Below are 12,149 nucleotides of genomic sequence, written 5' to 3'. Positions count from 1 at the left end.
TACGTTACGCCTCCCACCTGTCACAGCCAAAGAACCCACATCAAAACCTTCCTCCTGCTGCCTTGCTTTCTTCTCAAATCTAGCGCTAAATTATTCCTTCCCAGCACCTAATCAATCCCACCCTCCTCACACGACATCTGGCACACTCCCCACACAGGCCCAATCCTAAAACAGAGCGCCTCAAATTAATGGATATTCGGCACATCTCACCGCCATTTGAAAGCAATGGGCCTTTTTTAATCTGTTGCTTCAATAAGGAAATGGGATCATTAAAAGCACTTGTCTGGTGTATATCTTCTTTGCATATTCCTCTAGCCAGATGTTCCGCAGTTGTGGATTTCCAAAAGATGCCATTCTGCCCCTGTTTGACTTGGCTACGTTAAATCATCGACACATTTTCAAACAGCAGTCTGGGCTTAAAGTCTTTGCAAATTTTCACACCCGAGGCCCTCAAGCTGCAATACCAGAGTCTCAATTGACTTAACTCATCATCATAGTGGTCATAAAAGCACCCTCTTCTACACTTTATTCCACAGGGAAGGAGGAACTGCACTGGCAACCTGCTTAAGGGCATAGGAGGGTCTTCATGCCAGCTGGAGCTGAGGTTACATCTCTCTAATTTGTACTACAACAACCTTACCCCTCTTAGATGTTGTGCTTGGCTCCAGACCAGTTTAGAAATGACCTCAGCTGGCCTGTGGAGCATGTGTGTTAAGTGGATTTGTGTAACTTGGAACATGCTGTGAAGCTGCTGTGTGATCCAGACCCACCTTTTCTGGGAAGCCCTTTCTTAACAAGGCCATGATCCCAACCAAAATTAAGTGCATTGAAGGACCATTGCTTTATATGAAAAAAGCATGCGCTTAAGCCTACTATTGAAATCAGTGGGACTACAAGTGTTTACTTATGTCAGGATCTGACCACCAGTCTTCATCTCCAACCACAATGAGGGCATTTTCACAAATGAGTCTTAAAGCAGTTCTTGCCTCCATTGGTTTGTAATCCAAATGTTGGCCAGGGTGCTCATTTGCATGATAAATGCCCAATGCCCTCTTTGTAGGAAGATACTCTGAATACTTGTAACTGCATTTGTTCCCTTTTGGGTTTTTTTTTGGTTTGTTTTGTTTCCTTTCTTCTTCCACCTCTTCCATTCTCTATCTTCTTTCCACACTTAGGTCCTTGGAGAGAGTATGGGGGTGGAGCGTGTCACTGTAACGTTGTAACAGTAATTATTGTATTATTTACCCTTAGACTTTCCAAAGTACCTTTCTACAGTTGGTCCCCAACGTGGTGTACAAAACAAACATATGAAACCCCATGTTAGGAAAGAAAAAATAAATAACTCAAAAAGTGAAAATAGCATAACTGTATTAGGACCAAGGAAAAGTTACACAGCTGAGAGTTAGACTTCAAGTTTCACAAGACTCCTCCTTTAAGCTCTGTGCTAAACAACAAAAAAGAACGGAAAGGGGAAGGCAAGGAGAGGCCCTGGGAGTGAGCATGGTGAAACCACATTTTGCAATACACCGAATTATGGCCATCCGCATCGGTGCTTTCACACAGGCACTGATGGTCCAGCCATTGTGGTGCTTTCACAGGCCATCCATTGTGGTGTGAAAGCACAGGTATGAAAGTGCTGGGCCAGCAAGAGTGGATTGTTTATGTTAGTTTCGACTTGACAGACCTTCAGAATGGAACTGGTACATAACGTGGGGACTTACAGTCCAATTCTATCCCTCACCAGTTCACAACATGCAGTGTCACTGACAGAGCATGCCAGTGGGTAGGGATGGGGGGAGGTGACAATCAGACAGCCAGCAAGAGATATGCAAGAATAATTTGTATTTACTTCCTTGTAGGCTGCCTGGTTGCCAGTGAGTCTCCTCAGACATATGCCAGCTATTTTGGAGCTGGCATATGTAGGAGAAGAGGAAGACAGCAGGTCTGGACCATGAAAGGAGGATGGGATCCAACATGTGTGACATCCACCCCCTTAGGCCTCCAAACCTCTCCCACTGATCCTCCCTGAACCACCCACTTAACTGCAGTGGCAGAGCACCTTGGCAGTGCTGGGGCACACTCAGAGCCTATGGCCATTTCCACCTGCTGCTCCAAAGCACATAATGGCAGCATGACATTTGCACCATTGCAAGGTGACTTATGGCAGCAAACCACTAGATCCGCTGCCATGTGGCCCGTAGGATTGGGCCATTCGTGTACCATACATTCTTAAGATGGTGATTCAGGCTCTTTGTGGAGTAAAGGCTGCAAGCAATCTTGTGCACCCTTACTTGGACATGTCCAGTGAATCTAGTGGGTCTTCCTTCTGGGTAAACATTCCTAAGATTCCACTACAGATTAGATTGTCCCTAGGACAAACAATCATAGGACTGATCATCTTCAGTCACCCCAATACACTGGAACAATACAGTAAATACTGCTCTCCTTTTGAAAATATAAACACCATAAATTATTTACTCTTTCTTTGGAACAAATGAGTACTCACAGTCCTTTGTAAGGCAGGTTTCATGCTGTGAATTCCACACATGTGGTGGTTATATGAAGTCCAACATCACATGAAGCAGTAGGTTTGTAGGCAACAGCACAGTCTTTTAGCACACTAGGGTGACATATCACTCTTGTAAAAGTACAGGTGGAGCCTATTTATCCGTGCTAGTTCCGTTGCGTGACTTGGCACGGTTTGATTAACAAAAAACTTGTGCTAAATTCCATAGAGTTAAGCAAATACACTGCAGCCTGACACTTGGGGCTGGGAGCAAACTAAGGCAGCTGTTATCAATCCCCTCCCCTCGCTCAGCCCTCCAGCTGTCCCCAGCTTCTTTCACAGGTGGGATGCTGAACTTTTAAGAGTCCAGTCCTATGAGTTTCTACTCAGAAGTAAGCCCCATTCTAGTCAATGGGGCTTACTCCTAGGAAAGTGTGGAGAGGATTGTAGCCTAAATCTCATGCTTTGCTTGCTGGGAAGGCTTGTGTGATTGCAGGTGATTAACTGCACCTTGGGGAGGAGGGAATTCGGCAAACACTCCCTGGGTTTTTTAAAGCAATCCCCTTTCCTCCCCCTTCTCAGCCCTCCCTGTTGCCAGCTGTCCTGCTTCTTTCACAGGTGGGATGCTGAGCTTTTAAGAGTCCAGTCCTATGCGTTTCTACTCAGAAGTAAGCCCCATTGTAGTCAATGGGATTGTAGTTGGATTGTAGCCTAAATCTCATGCTTTGGCTTGCTGGACTGTTTTATTTGTGTAGGGGGGGGGGGGGAATTCAGCAAACACTCCCTGGGTTTTATAAAGCAATCCCCTCTGTTGCTACTGCACCTGCCTGTGTGTGTGTGAGAGCGCGCGCGCAAGAGCAAGTGTGCATGTGCATGCACTCGCACTCGCACTCGCGCTCGCACTCGCTTGCTTGCTCCACCTTGCTGCATGTGCTCTGGCTACAGAGGTTTTCCACCCCCCCTTCCCCTCTTCAGCCTCTTTGCTGGCTCAGGGGCTCCAAGAGTGCTACTGTTCCTTCACAAGGGGAACCTCTTCCAGGGCTCCAGGGCTATTTCCCTGCTGGGTCGAGGCAGAGCCTTTTTGCAGTGTTTTGGGCTGCCTGGAAAAGGAGCGAGACACCAGCACAGGGCAAAGGTGTGTGTGTGATTTTCAGTTCCCCCACCCCATTCGCTTTGAGACAAATCGGAAGATAAAAAAATCTGTGGATAAATAGGCTGCCCCTGTGTGCTGAAAAAAAAAAAATCAGTGCACATGCTAAGGTCTGAGGTTGGTGCTGGTAATCACACCATCAGTTCTGTAAGCTGCACCAGTGCCTGGAAAACAGTAACTATCATGCTAGAGGTAGGACTGCTAACTCTTGAAATCAAAAAGTCTGTGATTAGAGAGGGACTGAGGGCCCAATCCTATCCAATTTTGCAGTGCCAGAGCAGCTGTGCCAATGGGGCATGCACTGCATCTTGTGGTGGGGCAGCAGTCACAGAGGTTTCCTTAAGGTATGGGAACATTTGTTCCCTTACCTTGGGGCTGCATTGTGGCTGCACTCATGCTAGAAAATTGGATAGGATTGGGTGCTGAGTTCCTGGATCAAAGCATGGAGTCTAGCGCAGGTCTAGTGATGTGCCAAGGGTACAGCCTGGTCAATTTTAATGAATCCAGGACAAAGCACACCACAGTCTAGCACAGTTCTGAAACTCTGGGTTGGGACCCAGTGGTGAGTCATGACCTGATTTTTGGTGAGTCACCAAAGTGTGATGGAAAGATCAGATAACTAACTGCCTCTAGCCCTGAGGCTATTCAAAAATCAGGAACTGTAGCTGCTAATTACCCTCCAAAAATCTCAGCTTCCAAGCATGTGTAAATATAGGGAGATAAATGTTTGAGGGTGTTTTTTCTGGTTATTATTACTTATAAATAAATAAAATATTACTATATTTCTTTCTTAAATGCAGGGAACAATGACAGCCACTCTTTATAGCCTTCATAGATCTCACAAAGGCTTTCGACCTGGTCAGCAGAGACGGCCTCTTCAAGATTCTCCCCAAGATTGGATGTCCACCCAGGCCCCTCAGCATCATCAGATCTTTCCACAAGGACATGAAGGGCACTGTTGTCTTCGATGGCTCCACATCAGACCCTTTTGACATCCAAAGCGGAGTGAAGCAGGGCTGTGTTCTTGCACCAACCTTGTTTGGGATTTTCTTCGCTGTCCTGCTGAAGCAGGCCTTTGGAACTGCAACAGAAGGCATCTATCTCCGGACCAGATCAGACGGAAAGCTCTTCAACCTCTCCAGACTGAGAGCAAAATCCAAAGTCCAGCTGAAATGTCTGCGTGACTTCCTCTTTGCCGACGATGCAGCTGTCACTACCCACTCTGCCAAAGATCTCCAGCAGCTCATGGATCGTTTTAGCAAGGCCTGCCAAGATTTTGGACTGACAATCAGCCTGAAGAAAACACAGGTCATGGTTCAGGATGTGGCCTCACCTCCCTGCATTACAATCTCTGAACATGAACTGGAGGTTGTCCATGACTTTGTGTACCTTGGCTCAACGATCTCCGACACACATTCTCTCGATACCGAGCTAAACAAGCGCATCGGTAAAGCAGCTACCACGTTTTCCAGACTCACAAAGAGAGTCTGGTCCAACAAGAAGCTGACGGAACATACCAAGATCCAGGTCTACAGAGCTTGCGTCCTGAGTACACTTCTGTACTGCAGCGAGTCATGGACTCTTCGCTCACAACAGGAGAGGAAACTGAGCGCTTTCCACATGCGCTGCCTCCGACGCATCCTCGGCATCACCTGGCAGGACAAAGTTCCAAACAACACAGTCCTGGAACGTGCTGGAATCCCTAGCATGTATTCACTGCTGAAACAGAGACGCCTGCGTTGGCTTGGTCATGTCGTGAGAATGGATGATGGCCGGATCCCAAAGGATCTCCTCTATGGAGAACTCGTGCAAGGAAAGCGCCCTACAGGTAGACCACAGCTGCGATACAAGGACATCTGCAAGAGGGATCTGAAGGCCTTAGGGATGGACCTCAACAAGTGGGAAACCCTGGTCTCTGAGCGGCCCGCTTGGAGGCAGGCTGTGCAGCATGGCCTTTCCCAGTTTGAAGAGACACTTTGCCAACAGTCTGAGGCTAAGAGGCAAAGAAGGAAGGCCCATAGCCAGGGAGACAGACCAGGGACAGACTGCACTTGCTCCCGGTGTGGAAGGGATTGTCACTCCCGGATTGGCCTTTTCAGCCACACTAGACGCTGTGCCAGAACCACCTTTCAGAGCGCGATACCATAGTCTTTCGAGACTGAAGGTTGCCAATACTATTTCTTTCTAGATCTCCTTTTTAAAAAGTCTGGTAAATCTAGGTTGGTCCTGATAGAGTGTTGTTTAAAAAAAGTGAGTCCAGGTGCTAAAAAGTTTGGGTACCACTGTTCTAGCAGATCTGGGACCAAGGGGTCCAATGCTAGTAGGGTTGCCAGATCAGAGGCAACCCCAAAATAGAAATTCAGGAAGTAGGGCTGGCTGATGTCACAAGGCAGGGCTGACGATGTGACATTGCTGTGTACAATCTTTTAGACCAGGGGTGTCCAAACTTTTTGGCAGGAGGGCCACATCATCTCTCTGACACTGTGTCGGGGGCCGGGGGAAAAAAGAATTAATTTACATTTCAAATTTGAATAAATTTACATACATTAATATATTAGAGATGGAACTTCTATGACTGAATGAAGGTCTTGCAATAGCTCAAGGTCTACAAAAGGCCTTGCACAAAGCAAAGTCGGTCTTTCCTTTGCTGCCACTGCTGCATCACAAATGTGAAACAGCAAGTAGTGGAGGGAGCCCTAATCCCACAGCTCATGTGAAAGGTTGAACAGTCACCCTCATGCTGAGAGCACTTGTGTCGGGCAAGCATGGGCTCCAGCAAGTCTCCAGAGGGCCAGAGTCTCATTGGAGACTGGGGGCTTCCCGCGGGCCGCATTGGGAGTCCCTGAGGGCCGCAAGTGGCCCCCGGGCCGGGGTTTGGGCACCCCTGTTTTAGACTGTGAGCCCTTTTGGGATAGGAAACCATTAGTTATTTGATTTTTCTCTAAACCGCTTTGTGAACACTTGTTGAAAAGCGATATATAAATACTGTAAATAATAATAATAATAATAATAATACTATTGAATGATGCTAATATCTAGTGCAGTGTTCCCCAGACTTTTTCAACTAGTGACTCCCTTGACTTATTGGTCCATTGGCTACAGCTTCCCATTAGGGCTACAATCCTATACATTGTACAGAGTGGTGGGTTTTTCACAGCTCCCCTGGCTGGTTTCTGCAGCTCCCAGTTTGGAAACTGCTGATCTACTGTCAGGGCGGAGCACTGCATTGAAGGGGAGAATTCTAATTTTTTTAGAAGAGCTTTTCCAGTGGGAAAAAAAGCAATATTTTCTTTATCAGACTGAAATAACTTTCAAAATAATAATTTTGAGATCATGTTTGTTGCAGTCAATTAAACTGCTGCAAAACTTCTGCTACCGCATCACTCCAACATCGCCTCTTCCTGTTCTTCCAGGTCATTTGGAGGAGGTGCAGTAGCAGCATGCCAGCAGCACACAATAAATTTTGAATAGAGGCAGTGGAGGGGACTCTCCAAACCTCAACTCTGGTCCTCCAGATTCTGAGATCTAGAACCTAGCTAGGGAGACAGGCAGCCCAGACCTGAGCTACCTGGAGCACGGGGCTGCCGTGGTGTGAAAATGACTGCTGCGGCATCCTGAGTATAACTGGGCAGCCACCAGAGGCTCCTTAGGGGAAGGAGACATTCATCCCCTTCCCCCCAGGTAAGGAAAGTAGCCCCACAATGGGGCTACTTGATTCTGCGGCAGCCACGCAGCCCAACATAGAGCTCAGGATCTGGTGGAGCTCTGGTCCCGCCCTCATTTCTGTCTCACTCCCTCCCCTGGCACACCTCCTCCTCACCCTCCCCACCTCCCCCCACCCCGCAACACCTCCTCCAGGCCTCCCACAGCACCCCCACCTACCTCTCCACTGCCCTGCAGTTTGGGCAACTGCTGAGTGGCAGAGCACTGGCTTTCCACCAGCACTAATCAGCGCGAGCTCGCGCTGGGCTTGCTCCAGCACTGGACCGGCGCTAAGCTCCACAAACAGCATGTTTATGATGGTGCATGCCTGGTGGTAAGCCAGCGGGCAGAGCTCTAGATTGGGCTCTGAAACAGCCCACCAAGACATACGAAAACCTGAGTTCTAGCAATCCTAGATCTCAGTTATAAAGACTGCAGACATTCAGGCCAGTGACCCTTATAATTACTGTCAGCAAATCTACTCCCCTCCCAAAAATTATTTCTGCAAACAAGCTCAGGGTTGAGTAGCCAACTTGGAAGACTGCTGAGTTGAGTTTTCTGCCTTTCCAGTCTTACCATGGAAAGCCCACGTTTTTGATATCAGTTTACCCGCTGCTAAATCCCATGTGTGCTGCCTGCAGCATGCCTTCCTGCTGTAGTCAGAAAGAGGCAAAACACCCTTAAGCCTGTTGGTTTGGGCACAGATTTGCAAGCTGGAAATTTTGGAGGAAGGCAATGCTGAAACCTGCATTTTGTTTCATGCCTCCGTCAGTGAGACACATCCCTCCCGTATTCCTCCTGCCTAGCAATTTCTTGAGGAACATCTTTAGGGCCCATTAATAAGAAAAAAAACAAGTGTTCTGAAACAGGTCTAGCCTGAATGAACTGCTTTGGGCATATTTCAGGTGGCAATTCTCTTCACCAATAGCTGCAAGCAATACATAAACTCAACAAAAAAACGATAGCAGTAAACTTGACAATGTTATGATATGGCTGTTAACCCTGGTACTTAGCCTGGTTCTGCCTGAATTTTACTTTACAGAACCTAAAATTACATTCAGCCTCGAAAGCACTTGTGGTTGGTTTGCAGTTCACTTCCTGTTTATTGTCATGTGTAGTACAAATGTTGTCCTACATTTTTCTCCTTTTGGAACATAATGGTGGATAGTTTGCTTTATTCTTAGGGTGAATGCAACTGACTGATTTCTGAAGGAATATGTTGCAAAATGCATTTCAGAGCTTTTACAATTTTGAAAGGTGACAAAACTACAGTGGAGACCCTCAACTCAGCAGAGACCTTCAAAATGCTCCCTGTGAATAGTTCGGGTAGCCTTAAAATGGTAGGGTAGCCTTCTGAAGGTCTGCACTAGCATTCTGAATTTAGTGAAGACCTTCACAATGCCACAGATAGCTAGGAACACCCCACAAATACAGAGAGGTAGGTGGCAATCCTGCTCCCCATACATATGCGAATCCGCAGGCAGCAAATCTTCGAATAGAGAGAACTGACTGTATTAACATTTCAAATGCAAAATGCCTTTATTTTTCAGGAAAACCCTTCTTTAAAAAATTATTGATTCAAACATTCATTTTTTAATTCTGAAATTTTAACTGGAGAAAGGCTAAATTTTGAGGGCACAAAACATTTTCTTACAGTTTTATCTTTTAATGACTCCTTTCAGATTGTAGCCTTCTTTCTCCCTACATTTACTAGGGGAATGAAATTGTATTTCTGCTACCTACTGGATGTGCTTGTCCCAGATGCCATCATGACATGCCCAATGTCCATGCCTGGGAGTAACATTTTAATAAAACGTGTGCATGAAATTCAGTACTTCTAGAGGAAACAGAAAGGGAGAGTCTCGTCCAAACTAGGTCAATGATCAGTGAATCTATGAGTGGTACCTATCAAATGTCAAGCAATGGGCTTAACCACAAGATTGCAAGGAACCAAAATCTGAGTTCTGAGAATTAACTAAATTCTTAATTTTGTCCTTAGGTGGTGCTTTTAAAATGGGTGCCCTTAGGAGTCAGCCAGACTGGACATTGGCCAAAGGTCCATCTAGCAGCTAATGCAATGCCAGAACCCTCAGTACTGGTAGCAATGGTAGGAACCAGTGCACCAAGGCAAACAGGAGGTATCATGGGAGGCCCAGGGCAGAGCCCCCTAGCAACCTGGTCTCTCACAGTCTTAAAACAGTCTTAAAACTTCCTAATAAGTTTAGACAATGAGTGGCAAAACTAGACCGAGAGCCCAATCCTATCCAAGTTTCCAGTACTGGTGCTGCTGTGCCTATGGGGTATGCATAGCTTCTTGTGTTGGGGAGGCAGTCTTGGAGGCCTCCTCAAGGAATGGAAACACTTGTTCCCTTACCTTGGGGCTGCATTGCGGCTGCCTTAGTGCTGGAAAGTTGGATAGGATTGGGCTCTAAGTCCACAACAGCAAAGTGTTTCCTAAAGGCTCACAGGCAAAAAAAAGGGGGGGGGGAATGAATTTTTTAATCTTGAATGTGAAAAAACATGTTAAATCTCCTGAGATTTGACTAATCTCATGATTAGGGATCTGAATCATCCTTCATGATCCTTGAAATAACATGGAGGCCAAGAGCACAGCTGTGGTTGGTGAATCGTTCTGATGACCTTTCTCCAAGAAAGCTTGAACTGAAAAAAAAACATGGACAACAATGTTGAAGAAAATAATTCATTCAGATGAGTGAACTCACTGAGTTAAACAGAAGCTATTAGCTAGCATGATAACCTCTTGCCATCTGTATCTGGGTTCAAGTATCTCCCATTCCACAGCAGCTGAGTCTTGGTTTCCTATCTCACCTCTGCTTTTTGGCATGGATGACAAAAGGCTGAAATATATTTTGCATTACTCAAGTATTATGCTAATGGAAATGATAAAAGCTTCCATCAATCAACAGGCAAATAGTACAATATGCAGATTATGGTATATGAAAACTACATTAAAAGGCTCTTATTTAGGCAGCAAATCTGAGTACTCAGGAGTCAAGAAATGCCAGATTTACAGCAGGCAGGGCAATCCAAAAGCAGTGCTGCTGTGTGGTGAATGAGACAGATGTTCCATTGAGAAAAATTAGCAGGCATTCCCTGTTTCCACACCCATGTCTGAAGTGAGGGCTTGCTTTCTAGGTGTATTCTGCAGCTTTCCCTGGCCAGTTTCATCTTGCAGTACAGTGTCTTTGCCAATTTTGTTTATACACTACCTCATTGGCATCCTTCAGTCTCGGAAGACTATGGTATCGTGCTCTGAAAAGTGGTTCTGGAACAGCGTCTAGTGTGGCTGAAGAGGCCAATTCGGGAGTGACAATCCCTTCCACACTGGGAGCAAATGTAGTCTGTCCCTGGTGTGTCTCCCTGGCTGTGGGCCTTCCTTCTTTGCCTCTTTGTCTCAGACTGTTGGGTAAGCGCCTCTTCAAACTGGGAGAGGCCATGCTGCACAGCCTGCCTCCAAGTGGGCCGCTCAGAGGCCAGGGTTTCCCACCTGTTGAGGTCCATCCCTAAGGCCTTCAGATCCCTCTTGCAGTTGTCCTTGCATCGCAGCTGTGGTCTACCTGTAGGGCGCTTTCCCTGCACGAGTTCTCCATATCCTTTGGGATCCGGCCATCACCCATTCTCACAAAATGCCAACGCAGGCGTCTCTGTTTCAGTAGTGCATGCATGCTAGGGATTCCAGCTCATTCCAGGAGTGTGTTGTTTGGAACTTTGTCCAGCCAGGTGATGCCGAGGATGCATCGGAGGCAGCGCATGTGGAAAGCATTCAGTTTCCTCTCCTGTTGTGAGCAAAGAGTCCATGACTCACTGCAGTACAGAAGGCACAAGCTCTGTAGACCTGAATCTTGGTATGTTCCGTCAGCTTCTTGTTGGACTAGACTCTCTTTGTGAGTCTGGAAAACGTGGTAGCTGCTTTACCAATGCGTTTGTTTAGCTCGGTATCGAGAGAAAGAGTGTCGGAGATTGTTGAACCAAGGTACACAAAGTCATGGACAACCTCCAGTTCATGCACAGAGATTGTCATGCAGGGAGGTGAGTCCACATCCTGAACCATGACCTGTGTTTTCTTCAGGTTGATTGTCAGTCCAAAGTTTTGGCAGGCCTTGCTAAAATGATCCATGAGCTGCTGAAGATCTTTGGCAGAGTGGGTGGTGACAGCTGCATCGTCGGCAAAGAGGAAGTCACACAGACATGTCAGTTGGACTTTAGACTTTGCTCTCAGTCTGGAGAGGTTGAAGAGCTTTCTGTCTGATCTGGTCTGGAGATAGATGCCTTCTGTTGCAGTTCCAAAGGCCTGCTTCAGAAGGACAGCGAAGAAAATCCCAAACAAGGTCGGAGCAAGAACACAGCCCTGCTTCGCTTCAGATGTCAAAGGGGTCTGATGTGGAACCATCAAAGACTACAGTGCCCTTCATGTCCTCGTGGAAAGGCCTGATGATGCTGAGGAGCTTGGTTGGACATCCAGTCTTGGGGAGAATCTTGAAGAGGCCGTCCCTGCTGACCAGGTCGAAAGCCTTTGTGAGATTTATGAAGGCTATAAAGAGTGGCTGTCATTACCTCACTGTTTCTCAAACTAGGTGGGTCATGAGCCAATTTCAGGTGGGTCCCCATTCATTTCAATATTTTATTTTTAGTATATTAGACTTGATGCCAAGATGGTATGTGACTGGATTTTGGAGAGCTGTACTTTTAACAGACTATAATGTATATGCTTTTAACAACGATAGTCATTGGGGCTTACTCCTGGGTAAGTGTTGATAGGATTGCAGTCTA

The sequence above is a fragment of the Tiliqua scincoides genome, chromosome 2 (assembly GCF_035046505.1).
Source record: "Tiliqua scincoides isolate rTilSci1 chromosome 2, rTilSci1.hap2, whole genome shotgun sequence".
Classification (NCBI taxonomy): Eukaryota; Metazoa; Chordata; class Lepidosauria; order Squamata; family Scincidae; genus Tiliqua; species Tiliqua scincoides.
Note: the sequence above shows the minus strand (reverse complement) of the source record.